This window comes from Lactuca serriola, chromosome 5 (genome assembly GCF_051521515.1).
Source record: "Lactuca serriola cultivar US96UC23 chromosome 5, Lser_US96UC23_V15, whole genome shotgun sequence".
In the NCBI taxonomy this organism is placed as follows: domain Eukaryota; kingdom Viridiplantae; phylum Streptophyta; class Magnoliopsida; order Asterales; family Asteraceae; genus Lactuca; species Lactuca serriola.
In genome coordinates, this window is record NC_136412.1 from 82976086 (window position 1) to 83003214 (window position 27129).

Sequence of the window (27129 nt, forward strand, 5' to 3'; positions counted from 1 at the left end):
CTAAAAGGATAGTAGAGTCTCAAAGGGTAATGGACTTGAGGTACTTAAGGTCATTAAATAGGGTAAAAACCCTAAAATTTAGGGTTTGCCTCTGGCTTGAGTACGCCCAGCAGACGCATGGGTACGCCCAACGTACGTCAGGATCACCCCGATGGCACGCAAGCAAGGAGTACATTGTGTGTATCGAATGTACGCCTAACGTACTTATGGACCCTTCACCGCCTTTTTAATTGAATTAAATAGATTAACTTCATACCTGATGACTCGGGGACTACGCTTCTATAGATTCCTTAGAATTTGGGATAGAGCCGGTTTAAACTGTATATATGATAATATATATGGGAAAATATGTAATATATATATATATATATATATATATATATATATATATATATATATATATATATATATATATATATATAACGTACCTTATAATTAAACACAACAAAGAGATAGATCATTATATAGTCTCCATGCGTTTAAATTGATGACATTGTTATCTTTAGTTATTATTGTTGTGAAATTCCGCATGCACCATTTTTAATACAAAGTATCAAATTATTTTGTAGTTTTATAGTCAAAGTGAAATTGATAAAACTCGTAAATTTATAATTCAATATATAACTAGAAATGTGGATGCTTCCTTCCTTTTAGTTTATTTGGGTATTCCGGCGAGACAAAATGTCTTGGACTAATGTTTGGTTGCCTCTTATGGACCGTTTTCAGAATAAGTTGTCGAGTTAGAAAGCGAAATGTTTTTCTATTTGTGGTTTCCTACCTTGTTGAAGTTAGTGTGAAAGTTTGGGGAGTTACTTAATGTCGATGTTTCTACTGCCATATTTTATGCTTTACTCTCTCGAGTCCCTAAGGGAAAAATTCTTTTGGGGGTGTTAATCTAGATGAGATGAGGTTACATTGGTTCACGTAGGATAAAGTCTTGACAAGTAGGAATGACAGTGGATTGGGGGTGGGGAGTTTGTTTGCTTTTAACAGGGCTACGCTCTTCATTAGAGATGCAACTTCTTTCATTGTCAGTATTCTATGTGGGTGAGTGTAGTCCATATGTTGTATGGTAAGGATGGAGGGTATACTTCTTTGATTCCAAGGAGAGTATGGTCTGGTCCTTGGAATGGAATCATTCGTATGTTGCGTCAGTTGAGAGATCGGGGGTTCGACTTATAGTCCCCGTGCCCAATTCGGGTGGGGGATAGGAGGTTTACATATTTTTGGCATGGTATGTGGTTAGGTGATATGCTCCTTGTAACGATGTTTCATAGGATCTTCGCTCCAGACATCCATACGTAGTTGTTGGTAAAAGACCATGTATCAGTAGGGTGGGACATGGGGTCATTGTGTCGTCCCCCAAGAGGTGGGATTCCCAACCTGACTACTATTCATATGTCACTACTGTAAAAAGGTTAATACAATACACCATAATATAATACGGATATAAAAAAACCCGTACTAGAAAGGGATATATGTTTCTAATTAAAGGCGTATTATATATACACTTAAATCTGAGGAGGCTTGTCTACAGTAGCTCTTCCATTCACCTTCCGCCATCTGTTGCTTCTTCGACCCTTCCGAGTGTCTCCCACCGCCGTCGACTTCCAATCAAAGACGACCGTTTTTCCCCATCACCATTTATCTTCCAAATTACTAGATTAACCTAACCGTCTTTGTTCTTTACAGTTCAGAGCCAAAACCCTGTCACCACCACCGCCCTATACGTTGCTGCTCTCCGATTATAGGATATCTTTCCAACTACGAAGCCTCCACAAACGCAACCCCGACTCCATTATCTTCTACTTCTTCCCAACGCCCATTCTTTGGTTAAGCCCTAAATACATTCCACCGCTTACTGCTTCGTCTTCCTCCCCAATCAAATTGAGAGTCGCTGGTGTCGTAGAAAGACAATCCTTCGCCGCCGGTGTCATCAAACTCAGAGCCGCCGGTGTCGTAGAAAGAGAATCCACCACCGCCAGGTCGCCACCTTTAAAGGCTTCCGGTTCGTCTTCGTCGCCAATTTGGAATAGTGTTCTTAGGCCACTCGAAAGGCACTCATTGTCGATGAAATCAAAATGTGAAATCATGTTCTTAGGTCACTGGAAAAGCACTCAAGCTCGATGAAATCATCAATTACGTTCAGTCACTACAAGGTCAAGTTGAGGTAAGTCGATAATTTCAAATTCTTGTAAATAAATCCACCGATTACCATCAAGATGATTGTAGTTCTTCTTGTAGATATTTGAGAAGCTTTTTTTCACCTTTCTACTCTGAATATCATTCGCCTTAAGCCGCCTCCGACTCCGTCGATCACCTCACTCACAACTCACGTCCCTCCAGCAAGTTTCGTCTTCGTCTACATGCGTTCCGCAACTCAATCCAACTTATTTGTAACCAATCTTTAATTTCGTTAAGATTGGTTTACTTTTCTGCTGAATTGCAGTTGCTTCCAATTTCCATCAATGGCATCTCAAGCCGACTCATCTCTGCAAGCCATCTGTTATCACCGTGGTTCACTTCAACTACTTGGTCAGGTCCCTTTTCTCCTTCATATTCACTTCATTTCATTTAATTGTAACTTGTGTTTTGAGTAGAGAAAACTTCCTTTTGATACGATCTATTTGGAGATTCGAGATGCTGCTGAAGTGTAGTGTTTCCTCAGAACTTTTTCCTGATTTGTTCTACTGTTTCTCAGTCGTCCAATAGCTGTGAATCTTTCAGATGCTGCAACTAAACTTACAGAGATTGTAACGAACTCTGTTGCAATTGCTACAGATGTTAACCAGACGTTCCTTGTAATTCCTCTCTCTCCTTGTAATTCATATCATGTATTAATGTTTGATTTAGTTGCTTTCTGTTCTTTGCTTTTTCAGGCTTACATTGAAGCTGCTGAAGTAATGTTGGAAGATGATGTTGCTTCCAATAAAGCAATCGGGTCATATGGATCTTCTTTCATTCAAATTACACAAAAGGAATCTAAGAAATTTTCTGTTTTGACACATTGTAATACTATCAGGATAGTCATCTCCCTCTCCACATGACAACTCTAGATCTTGAGCTACATGTTCTTATGATTTGTTCTTTATTGTTTCATTTCAATAGTCTTGCAACAGCTAGATTTGGAACTGCTCTTGGAGTAATCCGTGCACTACATGATGATGGAGTACTAGAAAGAGCTTATTGTACAGAAACCCGTCCATTTAACCAAGTAAACAATCTTCATTATTACATGTAAATATGGAATAGTTCTTTAGTTGTGTGTGCACCCTAGGTGTTCGATGAAATGTTTGACTCGATCAATACTGTTTTTGTTCATTTGTGAAAGTGTAGGGATCAAGATTGACAGCTTATAAATTAGTTCATGACAAAATACCCGCGACTCTTATATGAGATTATGCAGCTGTTGCTTTAATGAAAACTAGATCTATCCATGCTATCATTGTTGGAGCTGATCGTGTTACTGCTAATGGTATGTTATTACTATTTTACCCACAAATCTTTTTTTACTTTTAATCTAAAAAAAAATAAATTTGATTTTAGGTGACACTGCATAAAAAACTAGAGTTTCTTATTGTTTTATTGCATAAAAAAGGTGTTCAAGAGAAGTTAAAGAAACAGATTAAAGAAGTGGAACTTGCACAATCAAAAGAAGTGTCATTACACTGGTATGGCATGGCAGAGGTGTGTGTATAAGAATACAACAGATCATCTTTTTTCTTTATATATTTTTAAATCTGTCACACCCCAAAACCGATAACGGCGGAATACGTTTCGGGGTGGAGGACGTCATGTACAGTATCATCAAAATTGCATAATAGTAAAAACAAGAAACATACAACCATTTCATTTGCATAGTGGGTTTAATTACAAGTGTGTTCTGTAAAATCTCATTAGACATCAAGAGTATAACAAAAATAAGAGATGGATCTTGTATGCTCCACCTTCTCCAAAATGTTGCACCTGTACCAGTCTATCTTTGACCTGAGGATACAAGTTATTTTGAAAACGATTATCAGCATAAAGCTGGTGAATTCATAAGAGTTTAGTGTGAGTTTTGGTATAAAATGCATTGGTACAGATAGTGTGAAAAGTTACTATTTACATTTGTACGTAATAGAAAACTCTAGAAAATCCTATATTTTCCAGAAATGCATCATATGTGAAAAACCTTTAAGTGGTGAAAATCTTCATCATTGAAAAATCCTTAGTTGTAAGAATATAATAGTGAGTATCCAATAAGTAGTGTGATAAGAGAAATTATGTCTGTTGTCAGTAATAGTGGTGAAAACTCCCATTAGTGATAGATACTTATTTTACTTCGGGATGTTAATGTAGACCTTAGTTTAGTACTTTAGTGAGGATATAGTGTGCTCCTTGTAAGTGACTGATAGTGAGAGTAATAGCGAACCCCATGACCTTCCCGGTCATGCACAGTGTAGTGAAGTAGTGGCATCCCTTGGCCTGCGCGGCTCGGACTGAAACTGACAGTCGGGATGTAATAGTGTCTGCCTCGTATAGATCTATACATGTAGCGTCGTCTTCCTTCCGGAAAATTCTAGGCATAGTATGTAACGAATAGCGTATCTCGTAGTGATTTAGAGCGTTATCTCCTGATTAGTGCTTCTCTTTGTATTATAGTGTAGTAGTCTTTTGTATAGTTCATAGTGGTTTCCCTTATTAGTGTATTGTTTCGTAATAGTGTGTATTATAGTGGGTATTATAGTATGTACGGTAGTGGTAGTAACAAGTAGTAGTGACCTTAACTATACATATTATAGTTAACTTAGTGTGTATAGTTCTTTGCAATTAAGTAGTGTAGGCATCGAATGTAATGAAAAAGCTCGTATCCAGCACTAATATACGTGATATATAACTAAGAAATCAACGACAGTCGAACGGATAACAACTACCCTAAGCCCACTGATGTGCACAAAAGTACCCACTAATTTTAATATTTATAACCTAACAAACTTAGACTATCTATGAACTTATAGGCAGTGTACCTAGTCAGATTACAGTATAGCTTAGGTAAGTCGGGTGTCGATCACAGGGAACGGTGGATTAATTTAATATATTTGATTATAGGTTATAGGTCACACGAAAATAATAAAGAAAATGGTTTAATAAATTTCAAACTAGCAATTAACAACTCTCGATAAACTAACGGGGAAGCAAATCTCTTCAGGTACTTTGGTTTAGATAAACTACACCTTAAAAACATAGACAATTGCATACACAAATTCATTTATTCATGTTCACCGATTCCTAAAATGATTAGATTCGCGTTCACTATAACTAATCCTTTAGCAAACAAGTCAATTCAAACAGTGATCAGTTGATTAAATTAACATGCTTCATAGTGTTCAGTTCGTATCAAGCAAGACTTGTAAATATAGTTAATCAAATTAGTCATTCAATTAACCTCTTGTTGATGGTCATCAAACAAGGCTAACACATTAACTTACTTATTCCCAAGTTAATCCTAGTTTCACATTCGTTATTCCTAGACTTATAATCTCGATGGTCATCAAAATCATAAGAGACAAGCAATCAAGCAGATGTTCATACAACTCAATTTACTTAACAATTAACAGCAAATAATTATCATTAATACGTAAGGATATTTTAACAAGCTTGGAAAGATAAATTAAACACAAAAAAACAATTTAATATAGGAATTCGTCTAATAATCAAAGTTTCATTCAATCATAAACGCAAAGTAAAAGGTTTTTACACCTAAATCAGAAGCTAAATACAAAATAGTAACACAATGGAATGCTAAACATGGTCACGTTAACAAGCCATATGATTACCGACATGTATCCGCTCTCCAATCCTTCCGGTCTCCGCTCCCGTTAGCTTAACGGCCTTCCGGCCGCCTCCTAGACCCTCAAAACGGCAACTATGAAGTTTTCTTGTTGTACAAGTCGAAGTGGAATATCATAGATTATGAAACTGGTGGAATGATATGGGGTATTTATAGTTGATGGAGATGGAATTATATGGAATATTAGAGTTGGATTGGAATAAGGAAACTAATGTGGCTTAGGAATTAAGCAAATAAAGATAAGGAAAGTGGTGCTTGGGGAATAAGTAACTTGGAGGGAATTTCCGTCCAACTTTTATGCTTCGTCTTCAAGGCCGATTTTGGATAAGATAAATGTGGAATTAGCTAAATGTCCCTCTCACATAAGTCGTAGGAAATTTCGTCTAGTTTTTCCAGAACATTTTGAATCTCGTCAATTGGACTTGTGAGTCATCAGATATACCCGAAACACTGAAGAGGGGTCAATCTGCCAGCAATATCCTTTTTGCATCTTTTCAGTTCCATTCTCTTTCTTTTGCATTCCATCTCCCATTTTAACTGTAATTAAATATTTCAAAGCATATTAAGTATATTTTAGTTCTAAATAATAATAACAAAGGCTAAAATATTAAGTTATGTTATACATAAATATATATAAAAATACACATATCACCCACAATCAAACAAGAACATGAAATAAGGCGAGTTATCGGTTCTAAGTCCTTCAAGTCTTACTTATATAAATATATTAGTGTGGTTACATTTTATAAGAAAACTTATTTAATAAAGAATCTTATACTAAGAAATCATATAGAAACTAGTTTATTTATCCAAAGTAGTTTTGAAAACACATAGTTCTTTTATAAGGCATAGTGGTAAATCACATGTGATTGGAATTACGGATAATGAATCACATGTGATTAAATCTCATAAACATGTATATTTGACTTGTATCCCCCCCCTAAAATACATAAAAACATTCGAAAGGTTCATTAAGGGGTATGAACTCACAGTTTATAGTAGGGTTCGAGTGTCAACGAATGCCCTGAATGCCAATGGTCCCTATAAATCATGTGATGACACATAATTGGGTTAGAACTAGGGTGTTTCATGCATAAACATGATGGAAAAACATTCTTAGGGCTCTGAATTACAGAGTACAAGTGTCTCATGATCTATACTTAGTGATTCGTGCTAGTATAGGGCCAAAAGTGGGCATTTGAGTGAGTGCAAGGCCTTGAAACTTAGTGTGCGGCTTAGGTGTGCGGCCAGAAGGGTGTGTGAGGCTGCACACAAGTGTGTGCGGCTGTTCAGAGTGTGTGTGCGGCCGTACACAAGAGTGTGCGGCCATACACTCCTCTTGAGTCCATATGTAGTGTTTGCTCTTCACACTAAGGAGATTTGAAGGTGTGTTGCCCTCTTCATGAAGGTGTGCGGCCGTACACCTTCAAGGGACTATGAATATGATGAAAGTGATGAGTTTTAAGGCTTCAGACTCAAGTGTTTACCCCTAATAAGCTTGAAGATGATCTAGTTCACAATATGAAGCCTCCAAGGTGTTCTTGGTTGACGATTTTAGAGAGAAGAAGTAGAGAGAGAGAGAGAGAGAGTAAGGAGTATCCAAATGGAAGAGTGAAGAAGGTATCTAACTATATATAGGTTTGGGTGTGAGGCTAGAGGGTGTGCGGTTGGGTGTGCGGCCGCACACATGGGTGTGTGGCCGTACACACAAAAGTGTGGCCGCACACACCTCCTTTGGTGTGTTTGATCCGATTCCATGATGCAAAAAACTTTCCAACACTTCCTAAGACCCATAGTTAGACTATATTATGTCCAAAACACACATTTGGAACCACAAGATTTACAAAGGATGATGAATTCAAGATTTAAAGACAATACGCGGACCAATTACATAGGATGAGAGTTTCGGGTTGTCACATTATCCCCCCGTTAGAGGGAATTTCGTCCCGAAATTTAGAATTCCTACAGAGGATAGTTACAGAACTATTAGGCAAAAAGATGGGGATATTTGAGTTTCATTTGATCCTCGTGCTCCCAAGTGAATTCTGGTCCCCGTTTGGCGTTCCATCGAACCTTCACAATTGGGATACAGATTTGTTTCGTTCGTTTCACCTCTCGATCCATAATTTCTGCAGGCTCTTCCACAAAGTTGAGGTTTTCATTAACCTTAATCGCGTCGAGGGGAATCACGAGAGTTTCGTCAAATAGGCATTTCTTCAAGTTCGAGACGTGGAAGGTAGGATGTATGTTTCTTAGCTCGAGGGGTAAGTTGAGTTTGTAAGCTACATGGCCGATTCTAGCAAGAATCTCGAAAGGCCCTATGTACCTTGGGTTCAGCTTTCCATGCTTTCCGAAGCGTATCGTGCCCTTCCAGGGCGAGACTTTCAAGAGGACTCGGTCTCCTACCTGAAACTCCAAGGGTTTTCTTCGTTTGTCCGCGTAGCTTTTCTGTCGATCCCTAGCGGCTTTTAATCGTTCACGAATATGTACAATCTTCTCGGTCGTTTCTCGAATGATCTCCGGACCAGTGAGGGCGCTGTCAGGAACTCGTCCTTTAGCCAACTGAGTGTCACCCACCTCAGCCCAGCACAGAGGTGATCTGCACTTTCGGCCGTAGAGGGCTTCGAATGGAGCTGCCTTGGTGCTCATATGATAACTATTATTGTAGGAAAATTCCACAAGAGGTAAGTTTCTATCTCACGATTTACCGAAGACAATCACACAAGCTCGCAGCATATCTTCTAAAGTTTGGATCGTTTTCTCACTTTGTCCGTCGGTCTGCGGATGGTAAGCTGTGCTCATGTCCAGCCTCGTCCCTAGAGCCTTTTGTAGTGATTGCCAAAATCTCGATGTAAACCTACTATCTCTATCTAAGATAATAGATATAGGGACGCCATGCAAACGTACTATCTCCTTAAGGTATGTTCTCGTGAGCTTCTCCATCTTGTCCGTTTCTTTGATGGGGAGGAAGTGTGCAGACTTGGTCAATCTGTCGACGATGACCCAAATAGTATCCAACCCACCCATTGTCTTGGGCAGTTTGGTTATAAAGTCCATTGTAATCCGCTCCCACTTCCATTCAGGTATCTCAGATTGTTGGAGGAGTCCCGATGGCTTTTGATATTCGACCTTGACCTTCGCGCACGTAAGGCACTTACTCACGAAGGTAGCGATCTCTGCTTTCATGTTAGGCCACCAGTATAGCTTCTTGAGATCCAGATACATCTTATCCGAACCTGGGTGGACGGAGTATCGAGTGTTGTGAGCTTCCTTCATGACTACCTCTCTGAAACCTCCATGGCGCGGAGTCCAGATTCGGTCCATAAGGTAGTAAGCTCCGTCATCTTTGAGCTCCAAACTTTTATCCATTCCGCGCAGGGATTCTCCCGTCACATTCTCAGGCTTTAATGCTTCAAACTGAGACTCCTTGATCTGTGCGGATAGATGTGAATGGATAGTCATTGTTAATGACTTAGTTCTTCGACCTGAACACTCTTTCCTACTCAGGGCGTCTGCTACCACGTTGGCTTTCCCCGGGTGATATCGAATTTCGCAGTCGTAATCGTTGAGTAGCTCGACCCATCGGTGTTGTCTCATGTTGAGCTCTTTCTAGTTCAGTATGTGTTGGAGGCTTTTATGGTCAGTATACACTACACTCTTCGTCCCATACAAATAGTGTCTCCAGATTTTTAGTGCGAAGACGACCGCTCCTAGTTCGAGGTCGTGAGTAGTGTAGTTCACCTCATGTGTCTTTAGCTGTCTTGAGGCATAAGCAATGACTTTACCTCATTGCATCAAGACACAATCGAGTCCCTGATTCAATGCATCGCAGTATACCACGAAGTCTTCGGTTCCTTCGGGAAGGGATAATACTGGTGCGGTGCATAGGGCTCGCTTCAGGGTCTGGAATGCCATCTCCTGTTTCTCTTCCCAATCGAAGGATATGCCCTTCTGTGTCAACATAGTGAGAGGTTTCGCAATCCAAGAGAAGTTTTGGATGAATCTACGGTAGTAGCCAGCAAGGCCTAGAAATTGACGAATCTCCGTGGGCGTCTTCGGTGCTGACCAGTTCTCAATAGCTTTAATTTTGGAGGGATCCACGTGGATTCCTTCTTTACTAACCACGTGTCCTAAGAATTCAACTCTTCGGAATCAAAACTCGCACTTAGAGAACTTCGCATATAACTTCTCTGATCGCAGTGTTTCCAAGACTCGTCGCAGGTGATTCTTATGTTCTTCCTCGCTCCGAGAGTAGACGAGTATATCATCAATAAAGACGATGACGAATTGATCTAGATACGGACAACATACCCTATTCATTAAGTCCATGAATACTGCGGGAGCGTTTGTCAGTCCAAAGGGCATCACTACGAACTTGAAGTGCCCGTAACGGGTTCGAAAATCTGTCTTCGGAACATCTTCCTCAAGCACTCGTCACTAGTGATACCTGGACCGAAGATCAATCTTGGAGAAGTAACTCGCTCCTTGTAGTTGATCGAATAGGTTGTCGATATGAGGGAGAGGGTAGCGGTTTTTGACCGCGAGTTTATTGAGTTCCCTATAATTGATGCACATACGGAACGATCCGTCCTTCTTCTTCACAAACAAGACCAGAGCTCCCCAAGGTGAGAAACTCGGTCTTATAAAGCCCTTGCTGAGTAGCTCGTTAAGTTGACCGGATAATTCTTGCATCTCGGCAGACGCTAACTGATAGGGAGACTTTGCTACGGGGGTAGCTCCTGGGACTAGGTCAATTCTGAACTCAACCTGACGTTTGAGAGATAGACCCGGAAGGTCCTCCGGAAAGACATCAGGGAAATCACATACAACAGGAATGTCCTTCGGATCTTTCGTTTTCTGGCTAATGTCGACAACGTGAGCAAGAAAGGCGCGGTATTCCTTACGCAAGTATTTCTGAGCCTGAATACTAGAGATGATACGTAGGTTCGTACCGGGTTTATCTCCATAGATCAATAGAGTTTCGTGGTTCGGAAGATTCAGGCGAATGGCTTTGTCAGAGCATAGGATATCAGCACGATGGAGACTTAACCAGTCCATACCGACAATGACATCGAAATTCTTGATAGAGACTGGTATGAGATCGATTGGAAATGAGTGATCGTCTAATGTGAGGGTACAACCTATGTAGATTTCGTTAGAGCTTTCAGTTTTCCCGTTAGCCATTTCTACTACGAATGTTTCTTTTAGTGGTTGAGGGGATTTTTTGAGTAAGTGTTTAAAGTTTTGATCTATGAAGCTCCTTTCTACACCACTATCGAATAAGAAATAGGCATAAGAGTTGTTGAGAAGAAACATACCCGTGACTACTATGGGATCCGCTACCGCCTCGTTGTGACCAATAGCGAGTAGCATTCCAGTTCCCCCAGCATTCGCAGCCTTCGGACAGTTCTTCTTGAAATGGCCAGCTTCACCACAGCCATAACATGTCAGGGTCACTCCTGAACCGGAAACTTGCGAGATAGGTTTGGGAGGGACCTTGCAGAATCGCACAGTATGGCCCTTCCGACCGCAGTTGGAACACTGCAATTCACAGTAGGGGCCGTTGTGGTGGAAAGGGCACTTGGGACACTTGGGCAGATTCCATCTATAAGCTTTTGGCGGTGCAGGAGTGGCTGGAGTAGTGGCATCATGGACCGCCACGATTTGCTGGTCCTTGGAGGAGGTTTGAGTTTTCTTGCCTTTTTTTTATCCCATTGTTTCCTCTTTCTGCCAGATGAATCGGGTGGTGCAGTGGTAGTTGTGGTTGCGGTTGCTGGAGTGGAAGAGACTTCATGGTTGATCAGACTCTGGGCTAATTCAATGGCAATGTCGAAGGTGGTAGGGCGTGAGGCTAGAACATTTCCTCGATACGGGGGCATTAGACCCCAAATGTATCGTTCGATCTTTTTGCTTTCGGATGGGATCATGTTGGGACACATAGCCGCCAAGTCCCAGAACCTGGCCGTGTAAGTTGTTATGTTAGTCCCTTCCATCTTGAGATTCTAGAGTTCTTCCTCAAGTTTCTGAATTTCGCCTCTAGGGTAGTACTCCTTTCTCATGAGATCCTTTAGAGTGTCCCAGCCCATAGCATTGGCTGTTACCAAGGAGAGTGCACTGACATGGCCGTTCCACCATGTCAGGGCCCTGTTAGTGAGAGTGGCAGTAGTGAACTTGATTTTGCTCTCTTCGGGGCAAGAGCACATTTCAAATACAGCTTCGGTTCTTTCGAACCATTGGGACAATGCCAGAATTCCTCCGGTGCCATCGAAGAAAGTAGGTTTACAGTTCATGAAGTCCTTACAAGTGCATCCCTACACTCTTTGATGGACTTCACCAAATCTAGAGCTACCACCGCTCGCGTCCCCGGAGTTCATTTGAGCCATGGCTGCTTTCACAGCCGCAGTCACAACTGTTTGGAACAGCACTGGGTCGAACTGCGGAGGAGGAGGTGGTAGAGGAGGGGTTTGAGTTGCTGGTCTTCCTTTGCTTGGACGCTTTCGTGGAGGCATATTTCACTGGAAGGCCATAGAAATGATAGCAATAGTAAGAGTCTATTGCGAACATGAATAGAGTGTTTCATGGATTAAATCGACATAATCCAAGATCAGAATGAGAGTCATAGCAATAGAGTAGTCAACCGCCAATATACTGCTATAAATGATGTAGTACAAGTTCATGAAAATTGACCTAATAGTAGGTCTTACATCAAACCATAGGGGAAATAATGTTGGCAGTTTAGAGGTCTAGTTGAGGTACCTCTAAGTTAGGAATGTTTATAAACAAGAGATCTACGGAACCTAGAGGGGAAAGACTAGTCCTTTAGACAAAAAAGTAAGGTACTAGACGTCTTCTACTGGTGATGGTTACTTGTTGGGCGAACCCTCAGATCCGCTAGTCGACTCATAATCTCCTGAAGGTGTCGATCATGAACCCTTTGACGTGCTTGGAGTTCCCTAACTTCGGCTCGGGATGCAGCCAGCTGATGCTGCAGATCCTCGTTGGTCCTCCTTGTCCTGTCCATGGCTTCTTCGAGTTGGCGGATGCGAACCGTGTTGAGATTCGAGTTGGCATCCACTTCTACAACTCGTCCGATAGCAGCTTGACCCTGCTCGACATTCCTGGCAATTCTCCGGACCATGATGGGCAGAACTCGGTCCGCTGATCCTCCGTCGCTTAGGTTGTAGAAGCTTCGGTCTCCATTGTAGGGTAAAGGCTGGCCTTGCTCCTCGCTCCATCGATGCAAGGATATGGCCCACATAGGGGTGGGACCCTGAAATACCGGACGGGGGTTGGGGTTTGGAGCTTCAGGAGGTTGGTTGTTAACTTCTGGTTCGGAGCTGGAACTATCCGAGAAGCCTTCAGCATGATGATCATCCAAAGGGATCGGGAGATCATTATCTGACTCCTCATCGAGCCATCCTCCATTGCCCTGGTTTGGATAGTACGGATCGTCGGGTAGGTGGAAGCCAGCCATGCTATCTATGCGAGAAAGGGGAAAAGAAGATTAATAGACGTACTAACCTAAATTACTTATAAGATGAATCGTTACTAGTCGACCCAATACTTGCGTAGTGCATACCAATTACATGCAACCGAAGCAAGATAGTCCTTCGAATAAGCAACCCTAACTTTAGATCCCCAATCAAACAAGAACAGGAAATGAAGCAAGGGCTACAAATTCTGAGTCTATAGCACCCTAGTCACATGCAACCATGGTATATCCACTTAGCAACTATTGTCCTACCAGTAACGACCCTTTTAGTTATCACATATGTATGTTTTAGAGATACAAAATACTCCTATAGTATTCTTAGGGTAACGATATTGTGGTAGTGTTGGTAAGTTTTTAGACTTGTTGCCACATCACAACTAAGCTTAGGCACATGCTAGTCACTCTCAGGAAAACGTAGTTGATCAGGCTACATCCCCCCAAATGTGACTATATGTCTCTAAACCCAATTGTGCTGTCCAACAATCTTTATACTTTTGTTCTGTTCTAGCGTGATACTGACTTCTGTGTTTTATAGAGATGTGTGTGTATATATACTTAGTTAAATCTTTTAAATACTCAACAGTATATATATTCTTGGTCAGAGTGTTTTAGTCCCGAAGTGTTTATAGTTCGTATATCTTTTTATAGGTTGATATATTTGATTCACTATAAACAAATGCTCTGATACCAATCTGTCACACCCCAAAACCGATAATGGCGGAATACGTTTCGGGGTGGAGGACGTCATGTACAGTATCATCACAATAGCATAATAGTAAAAACAAGAAACATACAACCATTTCATTTGCATAGTGGGTTTAATTACAAGTGTGTTCTGTAAAATCTCATTAGACATCAAGAGTATAACAAAAATAAGAGATGGATCTTGTATGCTCCACTGTCACACCCCCAAACCAAGGATGGCGGAAACGTCCGGGGGTGGAGGACTTCATGTGTAGTATCATAACAACAATGGCAATAGTGATGAAAGTAAACACAACCAACATATATATAATTGAAAGAGTTACATCATTGTATGAATTACATGTTTCAAAATCAATTACAATATGTTGACAAAATATGATAAGTTTGACGCCTCAACGTCCCATCCTCAAAAGTACTTTGTTACCTGTTTAGCGATTTCCTGATAATACAAGTAGTTTGAAAAAGTGTCAACACAATGGTTGATGAGTTCATAAGCTTTTGACAGTAAGAGTTGGAAAATCGATCTTTATAATGAGTTGTATGCTACCAAGAAAATCCAATATTTTCCTTATAAAAGTTATGTGATCCTAAATACCAGGACCGAGAATGAACAAGTGCTTTCCAGAGTTAATGATATGAACGTGGTTTTAAATCAGCATAAAACCCCTTTTTGACATGAAAGCGCACAAGTATTATTCCATACTTAAAGTAATTTCTGAGAGCTAAATCGACATAACTCACTAATTTAAAGTTAGAACCCGTAAATCTTATGATTGTTAATACCACATGTGAGCTATCATAACCATACTTGACATAGACGGTCTCGTAATACGACGTTCTTCAGGCGTCGCCGTTAAATGACACTTGTCACCACAGACCTGCCGGTCTAGCTGTTGCAAGCAGCTCTGGTGTGGGTTTGTCAAACCCAATATAGATCTATACACAACTATCACGTTCTCCCTACAAGAGACTTTGGTTACAATTTACAGGACTTTTTGACTTTGTTACTTTGGAAGTAACCCGAAGGGAATGACTCACAAATTTATTCATTAACAGATTTACGTGAACTAATTTGAAAACCTTTGGTAAATAAGTTTGAGAAGTAAATGATACATAAACTATACCTTTTATAGTTTATCCAAAATGTTTGTAATGTATAAGAATTCTTTTATGAATGCCTTAATGCTATGAATCCATAAACTATGCTCATTATAGCTTAATATACGTGTTCTAAATGAATGAATAATCTTATCATGAATGACTATGTTTCAGTTTATGATGATAAACTAACAAGGAAACACATTCAATATTTAGAACTTATCGTTATACACTTTGCTCAACATAATACAAAGTGTTATGAAAATTATAAGCTGTTAACAAATTTTCAACCTTTCTACACTGTTTTTGAAAAGTCATAGAAAAATCATACGAAGTTTAAAACTAAATCCGTAAATTCTGAGAGTTCCCAAAATGTGTCTAGTTTACTCATAATTTTTATCATGATTTTTAATGACCTCCAACTTGGGTGAAAAAGTCCATAATCACAGACTGGTCCGGATTGGTGTTTGAAATGATAAGCAGTTTTGTAAAAATCACCATAAATTGTAGAAAAATCTTATGGAGATGTGCAAGTAGTCATTTTAAAGCTAAGAACTGGAGCTACTTACACCTAAAACAGTTTTTCAAACAAAAATGTTTAAGTTGTCCAAAACAGTCCGTGAATGGAGTCCAACTTTTCTGATGAAAGCTGTTAGAAAATTTTAGTTATGTTCTTGGTGTTTTAACTTGTATTCCCCCCCCTAAAAACTTAAGAAAACATAAAAATGTAGGGGTATGAACTCACCTTAAGTGATTTCAGTAGATGATTATTGAAGAATGGAAGTGTTTAACTCAAGAACACTTGGAGATGCCTTGAAGATTTTCGAGAATCTAGCATCATAGTTATGGAGTTTGTGTAAGCAATCAATGATTTGAGTAGAATGAAGTGCAATAATCACAAGGAGGATGAATTATACTTACCAAGAGTGGAAGAACACTTGATGATCAGCCTTGGGATCTCGAATTGGAGAGCAAAGTTTGAGGGAAAAGTTGGAGTTGGATCTTTGGTGAAATAAGAGTAATTGGAAGAAAAATGAGGAGAGATGATAAATATCTAGCTCTCAAAAACGTGGGAATAACTTGTTAGAGAGGTAAAAAGGACAAGGAAGTGACAAGGTATGGGCTGGTGGTGAATAGTGACATGGAGTGGGTATGGGAGTGGTTGCTTGTGTCATAACTTAAAGGAAAGTCAACACTCCACCTTTGTACTTCACCCACTCTTTTGGATAAGGTTTTATCTTTAAAAACGTGATAATTTAATAATTATGGGTCCTTATATGTTAAAATAATGTTTTGGGTGAAAATCCCGTGTTAAAACAATTAAAAACGGGCCTAAAACGCAAATTTAGTCGAAAACCGGGAAGAAAAGCATTCCCAGCGAGACCTCTCGGTCCTAGGCCGAGGTTCGGTCCCTAGGCCGTGGTTCGGTCCTTGCTGGTGCCGAGTCGGAAGCGAAATGTGCGAACCAGAAGCGAGAAGCGAAGGGCGAGGGGTCAGTCCGAAGGCTCGGTCCGAAGCAAGTCAGAAGCGAACTAGACCGAGGGAACCTTGACCCGAAATGGACCGAAGGTTCGGGTTCGGGTGAGACATGCGAGGTTCGGTTCCAGGAGCCTTCAGGTTCGGTTCTTTGAGTGAGGTTCGGTTAAGCAGCCTTCGACTCAGAAGGGTTCGGGTCCTAAGGGGACTTTCGGGTCCTAAGAGGGGTTTCGGCTCCTTAAGTCCGTTTTTCGCTTAGACTTCCGTTTTTGGGCTGTTTTCGCCAAATTCGAGGGTCGGGATGCCCCGAGTGACTATAGAAAGTTGAGAGAGATTTTGAGAGAGATTTGAGAGAGATTCCACATACTTAGAGATATTTGGGAGAGATTTGACATTCTTGGAGAGATTTCTCATACAAAGAGATATTTGGGAGAGATTTCACATACTTAGAGAGATTTGGGAGAGATTTGACATTCTTGGAGAGATTTCTCATACAAAGAGATATTTGGGAGAGATTTCACATACTTAGAGAGATTTAGGAGAGATTTGACATTCTTGGAGAGATTTCTCATACAAAGAGATATTTGGGAGAGATTTCACATACTTAGAGAGATTTGGGAGAGATTTGACATTCTTGGAGAGATGTCTCATACAAAGAGATATTTGGGAGAGATTTCACATACTTAGAGAGATTTGGGAGAGATTTGACATTCTTGGAGAGATTTCTCATACAAAGAGATATTTGGGAGAGATTCTCGATAAGAAGAGATAGAGTGAAAACGATTGAGAGCGGTTTCGTGTGTGACGAATGTGAGTGTCCGGCTTCGCAATGCAAGGTCCGTAAACCCCGTTATGCCATGTTTTAGGATCTTACACACTCCCGATGAGTATGCAACATTGTTTTATTGTTCTTGTTCATTGTTTAGCACTAAGGTTAAAGAAATTTAAACACACGAACTTTCCAAGTGATGTTTTCTCATTAAGATAGTGAGTTATACAGAAATTACATAATACAAACCCTATTATACAAGGTTTAGTTGAGTTGACCGGTTTGACTCGTTGACTTTGTCCGGCTTAGACTTGACCCGAATTTGACTATTGTCACATCCACCTTCTCCAAAATGATGCACCTGTACCTGTCTATCTTTGACCTGATGATACAAGTTATTTTGAAAACGAGTATCAGCATAAAGCTGGTGAGTTCATAAGAGTTTAGTGTGAGTTTTGGTATAAAATGCATTAGTATAGATAGTGTGAAAAGTTACTATTTACATTTGTACGTAATAGAAAACTCTAGAAAATCCTATATTTTCCAGAAATGCATCATATGTGAAAAACCTTTAAGTGGTGAAAATCTTCATCATTGAAAAATCCTTAGTTGTAAGAATATAATAGTGAGTATCCAATAAGTAGTGTGATAAGAGAAATTATGTCTGTGGTCAGTAATAGTGGTGAAAACTCCCATTAGTGATAGATACTTGTTTTACTTCGGGATGTTAATGTAGACCTTAGTTTAGTACTTTAGTGAGAATATGGTGTGTTCCTTGTAAGTGACTGATAGTGAGAGTAATAGCGAACCCCATGACCTTCCCGGTCATGCACAGTGTAGTGAAGTAGTGGCATCCCTGGGCCTACGCGGCTCGGACTGAAACTGACAGTCGGGATGTAATAGTGTCTGCCTCGTATAGATCTATACATGTAGCATCGTCTTCCTTCCGGAAAACTCTGGGCATAGTATGTAGCGAATAGCGTATCTCGTAGTGATTTAGAGCGTTATCTCCTGATTAGTGCTTCTCTTTGTATTATAGTGTAATAGTCTTTTGTATAGTTCGTAGTGGTTTCCCTTATTAGTGTATTGTTTCGTAATAGTGTGTATTATAGTGGGTATTATAGTATGTACGGTAGTGGTAGTAACGAGTAGTAGTGACCTTAACTATACATATTATAGTTAACTTAGTGTGTATAGTTCTTTGCAATTAAGTAGTGTAGGCATCGAATGTAATGAAAAAGCTCGTATCCAGCACTAATATACGTGATATATAACTAAGAAATCAACAACAGTCGAACGGATAACAACTACCCTAAGCCCACAATCAAACAAGAACAGGAAATAAGGCGAGCTATCGGTTCTAAGTCCTTCAAGTCTTACTTATATAAATATATTAGTGTGGTTACATTTTATAAGAAAACTTATTTAATAAAGAATCTTATACTAAGAAATCATTTAGAAACTAGTTTATTTATCCACAGTAGTTTTGAAAACGCATAGTTCTTTTATAAGGCATAGTGGTAAATCACATGTGATTTGAATTACGGTTAGTGAATCACATGTGATTAAATTTCATAAACATGTATATTTGACTTGTATCCCCCTAAAACACATAAAAACATTCGAAAGGTTCATTAAGGGGTATGAACTCACAGTTTATCGTAGGGTTCGAGTGTCAACGAATGCCCTGAATGCCAATGGTCCCTATAAATCATGTGATGACACATAATTGGGTTAGAACTAGGGTGTTTCATGCATAAACATGATGGAAAAACATTCTTAGGGCTCTGAATTACAGAGTACAAGTGTCTCATGATCTACACTTAGTGATTCCTGCTAGTATAGGGCCAAAAGTGGGCATTTGAGTGAGTGCAAGGCCTTGAAACTTAGTGTGCGGCTGAGGTGTGCGGCCAGAAGGGTGTGTAAGGCTGCACATAAGTGTGTGCGGCTGTTTAGAGTGTGTGTGCGGCCGTACACAGGAGTGTGCGGCCGTACACTCCTCTTGAGTCCATATGTAGTGTTTGCTCTTCACACTAAGGAGATTTGAAGGTGTGCTGCCCTCTTCATGAAGGTGTACGGCCGTACACCTTCAAGGGACTATGAATATGATGAACATGATGAGTTTTAAGGCTTCAGACTCAAGTGTTTACCCCTAATAAGCTTGAAGATGATCTAGTTCACATTATGAAGCCTCCAAGGTGTTCTTGGTTGACGATTTTAGAGAGAAGAAGTAGAGAGAGAGTAAGGATTATCCAAATGGAAGAGTGAAGAAGGTATCCAACTATATATAGGTTTGGGTGTGAGGCTAGAGGGTGTGCGGTTGGGTGTGCGGCCGCACACATGGGTGTGTGGCCGTACACACAAAAGTGTGGCCACACACACCTCCTTTGGTGTGTTTGATCCGATTCCATGATGCAAAACACTTTCCAACACTTCCTAAGACCCATAGTTAGACTATATTATGTCCAAAACACGCATTTGGAACCACAAGATTTACAAAGGATGATGAATTCAAAATTTAAAGACAATACGCGGACCAATTACATAGGATGAGAGTTCCGGGTTGTCACAAAATCTTCTATTTATGTTCTCTTAACATATAGTAATATAATACAAGTTACTAACTTTATTTTTTTTACATTTTGGTTTTAAGAGTGTTCAAGTTATTGGTGGAATCTATGTGGCCTTCAGCCACTTGGGTGAGGTTAGTACACATATATCTTCAGTTTACCAAATTTTGAAATAGAAATATGACATCATCATCATCATGTGCTGTTTAATCCTTAGATAAGGACACTTGGCATGTTACATTCAAGATTTAAATGGGTTACTTCAGCTTTCTACGAACACCTTGTGCCAATGCAAAAAAGAGGAGCCTAAAAGATATCATGGAGATTATCACACAAGATGTTATGAATGATGGTCACAAGTAAGTCTTATTTTGGATTGACCTTTCAATATTTTGTTGTCTTTTTGTGTCCTTTTCTAGGATACTTGAAAGAGCTCACGCTCATCATCCTTATAATGGAAGGAAAATGTATTTTCTGCCCTCTGGCGCACACACACATGATTTTGTTCTTATTATTCCTTTTTCTAATTTTCTATTTGTGCCCCTAGGGGGTGAGGCTTTGTTTGCTTTTGACTATAAGGAATCTGCAATTAATGTGCCTAGAAATTTGAAGTATCACCTTATATATGTGAATGTCAAATCCTCCAACTGTCGGTAACATGGTCTCATATAGGTTAGTAATTTTCCAACTATTCACTTATTTCATTCATCATTGTCCTTAAGATTAGATTTTGTTGGTTGTGTAAACAAGACGGTGTTTTGACTCCATATGTTTTGTATTCATAAGAAGGAAAATAAAGATGAAATTTCAATTCTATTTTACCTCCAGAAGATAGAAGATATATCCAGGTGTCTATTGATATTACTTTTGACTGTTGTCCCATTATTTAGAATCAAAGAACATGAAGTTTGTAATTGGATGCTGAATAGGGCTGGAATGCAATTAAGAATGGCCACTAGGAAGGAGTCTGGGTTTGGTATCTTGACATCTAGTACGGTTGTATGAGGAGATCGTATGGTGTATTAGATGGGTGTGTGTTTGAGAGGATTCATATCAAGTACGGTTGTGTATGGGTGTATTAGATGTGTATATATGCCGTATTAGATGATGTATTAGATGATTGTATGCGATGGCTGTAAAAAGTAGATAAGATACATATAGTACGGCTAAATAGACATACTCTATTAGGCATGTAATCTAATACACCCCTCTACTAATACGCCCTCTATGTACGTACTATATTCATAATTTCAACCGTACTCTATTAACCTTTTTCTAGTAGTGTGTTAGTCTCGTGGTTAGATTTTATTAGGTTGGCTGGAGGCCAACGAAACACGTTTGATGTTGTGGTAATGACATTTTTTTGTTGTATTTAAAATTCTAGAAATTTAATTATTTTACTACAGTAATGCCTTAAAAATCCTTCATTTTTATGAGGTGGTTGATGGAAGTTTTGTTTGAATTAATTTCTAATAGGTCTATTAAAACTAATTTGAGTTGAGTTTTTGGTTAAAAAGCCAAACTTTAACTTTTGTTTTACTGTAATGAGTCTTTTTTATAGTTTCTTGCTAGTTTTTTTAATAAAATTTTGTTTTCCAAAAAAAAAATTAAAATTAAAAACAGAAAAAGAAAAATGAACAAGATCTTCAAGAATCTAAATACCGGGTTTCATCCGACCTCATTTCCTGATGAGCTTGTGGAACCAGTCAAGAGATACACACATATAGTGATGATGTATGGAATCGTCTATTGCATACGTGTGCACATGCTGACGACGTGTAATTCAACATTATGAATATCAAGTCTGATAAATCCATATTCGAAAAGTCGGGGTAAGATGCAAACAATAAGTCACAACTTGGTATGTATCTATTAACCCGGTTTCACGAAAAGTAACGAAATTAAAGATTTAGAATACCTTATTTAACTTTTAGAATATCGGAGTGCTTGAGTTTGTTCTATTTTCTTGTTTGAATAACTAAAATATGATTTTGGTTTTCACTAAAAGATTTGAACGAACGTACTCTCTCTAGAGTTATGTAACTTTCTCCTGCTACATCGTAATGATGAAAATGAAAATAATGACTAAATAGCCTTTATGCATATAGTATGGTGGGTTTTGTGTTTATGTACTGGTGGGCTAAAATAGGACCACAAATCCATAACTAATATCGAGATTCAAGGCGATGGAGTTTTTGTTGGAAAGTTGGTAAAAATATTTATATTTTTTACTAACTTTGGACATATATAAATATATACTTATGTTATATATATATAACAAACTCTAAGTGGGTTTGTGTTCTCCTCCATGAGGACTTCGAAACGATATATTATTTGTCCAAAATAGAGTATAAGTGAATGAGATATCGATACTCAAAGATGGGTATTTGAAAATAAGTTTAGCAAAAGAGAGGAATGTGGGAATGAGTCTCACATTGGAAGAGAGACCAAACTCAACAAAGTTTATAAGTTTTATTGCATGGAAAGCTTACAAGTTTGTGTCTATGGTTATGCTACAATTCCTATCCGCGTGCAGGAGGGGGTGCAAATCCTGGTTCCGTAGACCAAAAACACCGAACTCGTGCATGGGCGCGACCTGCGGACACAAATGCAACTCCGAAAACTTGGGCACGCGCTACCCTCATTTTTGCTAAACTTGACAGTTTAGATCACTATTTTTCAATTCTATAATGGGACTAATTGTCTCCGTTTCACGATTCAACTATAAAAGAAAACCTTGTCTTCTCATTCAAACACACAAATGAAACTACTCTTCTTCTTCTTCTTCCTTCTCTGCACTCCTGCTTCCGGCGATTTTTTCAGGCAAGTGGTGATATCCGGCAGTACACAATACTGTTTAGGTTGTTGTACCCTGGGAACAGACGACAAATCTGTTTAAGGGAATCGAGTCCAACTCGAGCCTCAACCACATCGTTTATATCTAATTTTTCTTTACAGGAACCTTTCAAGGACGAAAACAAAGACCTTGTACTAACAGTCTTAAACAAATTTATTCTTTGTTCTAATACTTTCGTTTTCTGTTCTTTTATTCTAAAATCGAGTTTGTATTGATTTTTTTTCTTCCTGTAATAATATATTTCATTGTGGTTACGATTCTTTCAGAATGTCTGCAACTCCCATTAGTACTGGAACTCCTGCTGTTGGTGCTACCCCTGCCGTGAACCCAGATGCACCGGTTCCAAACATCATGGCTAATCATGCTGAAAGACGTGAAAAATTTTCTGGTCTAAACTTCAAGAGGTGGCAACAGAAGATGTTGTTCTACTTGACCACCTTGAACCTGGCTCGGTTCCTAACAGAAACTGCTCCTGTAATTGCTAAGGGGCAGGCTGATGCTCAATCTATGACTGCAGTGGATGCATGGAAGCATTCATAATTTCTGTGCCGCAACTATGTGTTGAATGGGCTAACAGATGCACTTTACAATGTTTATTGTAAAGTTGCAACTACTAAGGAACTATGGGAGTCGTTGGAAAGGAAGTATAAGACAGAAAATGTCGGAACTTAGAAGCATGTTGTTGCTAAGTTCTTGGAATACAAAATGGTTGACTTGAAATCTATTATGAGTCAAGTCCAAGGCCTTCAGGTCATCATACATGATAAAAATGCAGAAGGGATGGATCTTAATGAATCATTCCAAGTTGCATCAATGGTTGAAAATCTTCCTCTTGGTTGGATAGACTTCAAAAATTACCTTCTAAGGTTCATATGGTGGAAGCTGGTCATATGGTGGAAGCTGGTCAAACTTCCAAAAGCAATAGAATGGCGTCTTCGCATTGAAGAACACAATAGAATGGCCTTGAAGAAAGGCAGTGAAGTTGAATCTTCTAAGGTTCATATGGTGGAAGCTGGTCAAACTTCCAAAAGCAAAGTCAGGGACCTCACAAAGGGAAAGAAAAGGGCAAAAACCTATGCCCCAAGGCAGGAACTTTCAAGAAGAAGTTCAAGTGCTACAACTGTAGCCAACCGGGTCACAAGGCTTCGGAGTTCCCTCAACCTAAGAGGGAAAACCATCAAGCAAACATGGTGAATGATAACATGGAGATGGTGGCCATGATAACTGATCTCACGACTATGGTTTCTAAAGTGAATCTCATGAATACAAATTCAAAGGAGTGGTGGATTGACACAGGAGCTACTTGTCATCTGTGTCATGACAAAAGTGTTTTCAACACCTACAAAGAAGTTGAAGATGGTGAAAAGCTCTACATAGGAAATGCAGCTATCGTGGATATCAAAGGTGTTGGTGATGTCATTCTAAAAATGACTTTGGGGAAAGAAGTGAAGCTTAGGGATGTTTTGTATGTTCCTGAACTTCGTAAGAATCTAGTGTCGGGTGGTTTGTTGAACCAATTTGGTTTTATGCTAGTGTTTGAGTCGGACAAGTTTGTTTTGTCCAAAAATGATATGTTTGTGGGAAAAGGATATGCCTTGAATGGCATGTTCAAATTGAATGTAATGGTGACAAACAAAATGAATAATGAAAGTTCTAGTTCTACTTATTTGCTTGAGTGTTCAAATGTTTGGCATGGTCGCTTAGGACATGTAAATTACAATTCAATTAAGCGATTAATTAAACTAGAATACATACCAAAACTTACTATTGACTCAAATAACAAATTCCCCACATGTGTTAAATCCAAACAAACTAGATTGTCTTTCCAAACAATCAAAAGAAACACTGAACCTCTTGATTTAATTCACATTGATGTGTGTGATCTAAAGTCAATTCCTACTCAAGGTGGGAACAAATACTTCATTACATTCATCGATGATAGCACGGAATATTGCTACATATATTTACTTAAGAGTAAAGATGAAGCAATAGACAAGTTTGTCTTGTACAAAAATGAAGTTGAGAATCAACTCAACAAGAGAATTAAAGTGGTTAGAAGTGATATGGGTGGGGAATATGTTTCTCCCTATGCTGATTTTTGTGCTAAAAATGGAATCCGTCATGAATTCACATCGCCCTATTCACCTCAATCCAATGGAATTGTTGAAAGAAAGAACCATACCTTGAAAGAAATGGTCAATGCCATGATAATTAGTTTGGGTGTAACCCAGTTAATGTGGGGGAAGCTATTTTGTCGGCTAACTATCTTTTAAATAAGATACCTTGCAAAGAAAAGAATGAAACACCGTATGAACTTTGGATGGGAAGAAAGCCATCGTATAAGTACTTACGAGTGTGGGGGTGCCTAGCTAAAGTTGTAGTGCCACCACCTAAGGTACAAAAGTTAGGGCCTAAAACAGTGGATTGTGTAGTCATTGGGTATGCACAAAGTAGTAGTGCTTATCGGTTCCTTGTGCATGATTCTAAGAATCCTGAAATACACAAGAATACCATAATGGAATCAAGGAATGCTTCATTCTTTGAAGATGTGTTTCCCTGTTTGAACAAGGAAGTTGAAAGCCCATCTTTACCAAATAACGAAGCTGTTCAAGAGGAAGAACAAGCTCAATCCGAGGAGGAAGAGATAGAACCCAGAAGATGTAAGAGGGTTAGAGTTGAAAAATCATTTGGTGATGATTTTTTCACCTATGTGGTGGAAAGTGAACCTAAAACCTACCAAGAGGCGGTAACTTCTTCTGAGGGACCTCAATGGAAAGAAGCCATCAAAAATGAGGTAGAATCTATCTTAAAAAATCATACATGGGAACTAGTGGATCTACCTCCAGGTAGCAAGCCACTAGGTTACCATTGGATTTTTAAGAGAAAGATGAAACCTGATGGAAGTATTGATAAATACAAGGCAAGACTAGTAATCAAAGGTTATAGACAAAAGGAAGGTCTAGACTACTTTGATACCTATTCGCTGGTAACGCGGATAACATCCATTAGATTAGTTCTTGCCATTGCAGCTATCAGAAACTTGCAAGTTCATCAAATGGATGTGAAAACAGCTTTCCTAAATGGATGAAGAAATTTATATGGAGCAACCTGAGTTGGAAGAAGAAATTTATATGGAGCAACCTGAGGGATTCGTTGCCTCAGGACAAGAGAACAAGGTTTGTAAACTTGTTAAGTCTCTATATGGATTAAAACAAGCTCCTAAACAATGGCATCAAAAGTTTGATCAAGTCATGATGGAAAGTGGCTTTAGAATCAATGAGTGTGATAAGTTTATTTATGTGAAAAACACCACTCATGGTTATGTCATCTTGTGTTTGTATGTTGATGATATGCTTATCATTGGTAGTGATGACAAGATAATAAGATCCACGAAGGATATGTTGAAATCCAGGTTCGACATGAAAGATATGGGTTTAGGAGATGTGATTCTTTGAGTGAAGAGCACAAGAACCCAAAGTGGTTTGATTTTGAGTCAAACACACTATGTGGATAAAATTCTTGAAAAATTTGCTAAGGGAGACACTAGCATAGCTAGAACTCCAATTGACACTAGTCAACATCTACGTAAAAATAGAGGTGATAGTGTTAATTAAGTGAAATATTCAAGAATTATTGGCATTCTGATGTATCTAATGAGTTGTACCAGACCTGACTTAGCATATGCTATGAGCAGACTAAGTAGATACATTAGTAAACCCAGTTCTGAGCACTGGAAGAGTATTACTAGGTTGCTGAGGTATGTGAGATACACGCGAGAATATGGACTGCATTATGGCAGACATCCAGCAGTTATCGAAGGATACACGGATGCAAATTGGATATCTGACATAAAAGATTCCAGATCTACAAGTGGATATGTGTTTACACTTGGAGGTGCTGCTATAGCATGGAAATCATCCAAGTAAATAGTTATATCAAGATCCACGATGGAATCTAAATTTATCGCCTTAGATATTTGTGCTGAAGAGGCGGAGTGGCTACGTTAATTTGTAGAGAACATTCCCGAATGGCCTAAGCCGGTAACGGCCATATGTGTACATTGTGATAACCAATCGGCAATTGGTAGAGCTCAAAGTACAATGTATAATGGGAAATCAAGGCACATTAGATGTAGACATAAAACGATACGACAACTAATCTCTACGGGGGTTATCACGGTTGACTGGGTGAAGTCAAAGGATAACATTGCAGATCTGCTTACAAAAGGCTTGAGTAGAGATGTAGTTTATAAGTCGTCAAGAGGAATGAGACTAAAGCCCATGAATGAATAAATTCATACGAAGGAAACCTTACCTAGAAGACTGGAGA

The 27129-nt window shown here is 39.2% G+C and overlaps 1 pseudogene; it reads left to right on the forward strand.

Moving 5' to 3' along the window:
• Positions 1 to 2057: 2057 nt before the first annotated feature.
• Positions 2058 to 23340, forward strand: LOC145049636 (methylthioribose-1-phosphate isomerase-like; annotated as a pseudogene).
• The last annotated feature ends 3789 nt before the right edge of the window (positions 23341 to 27129 follow it).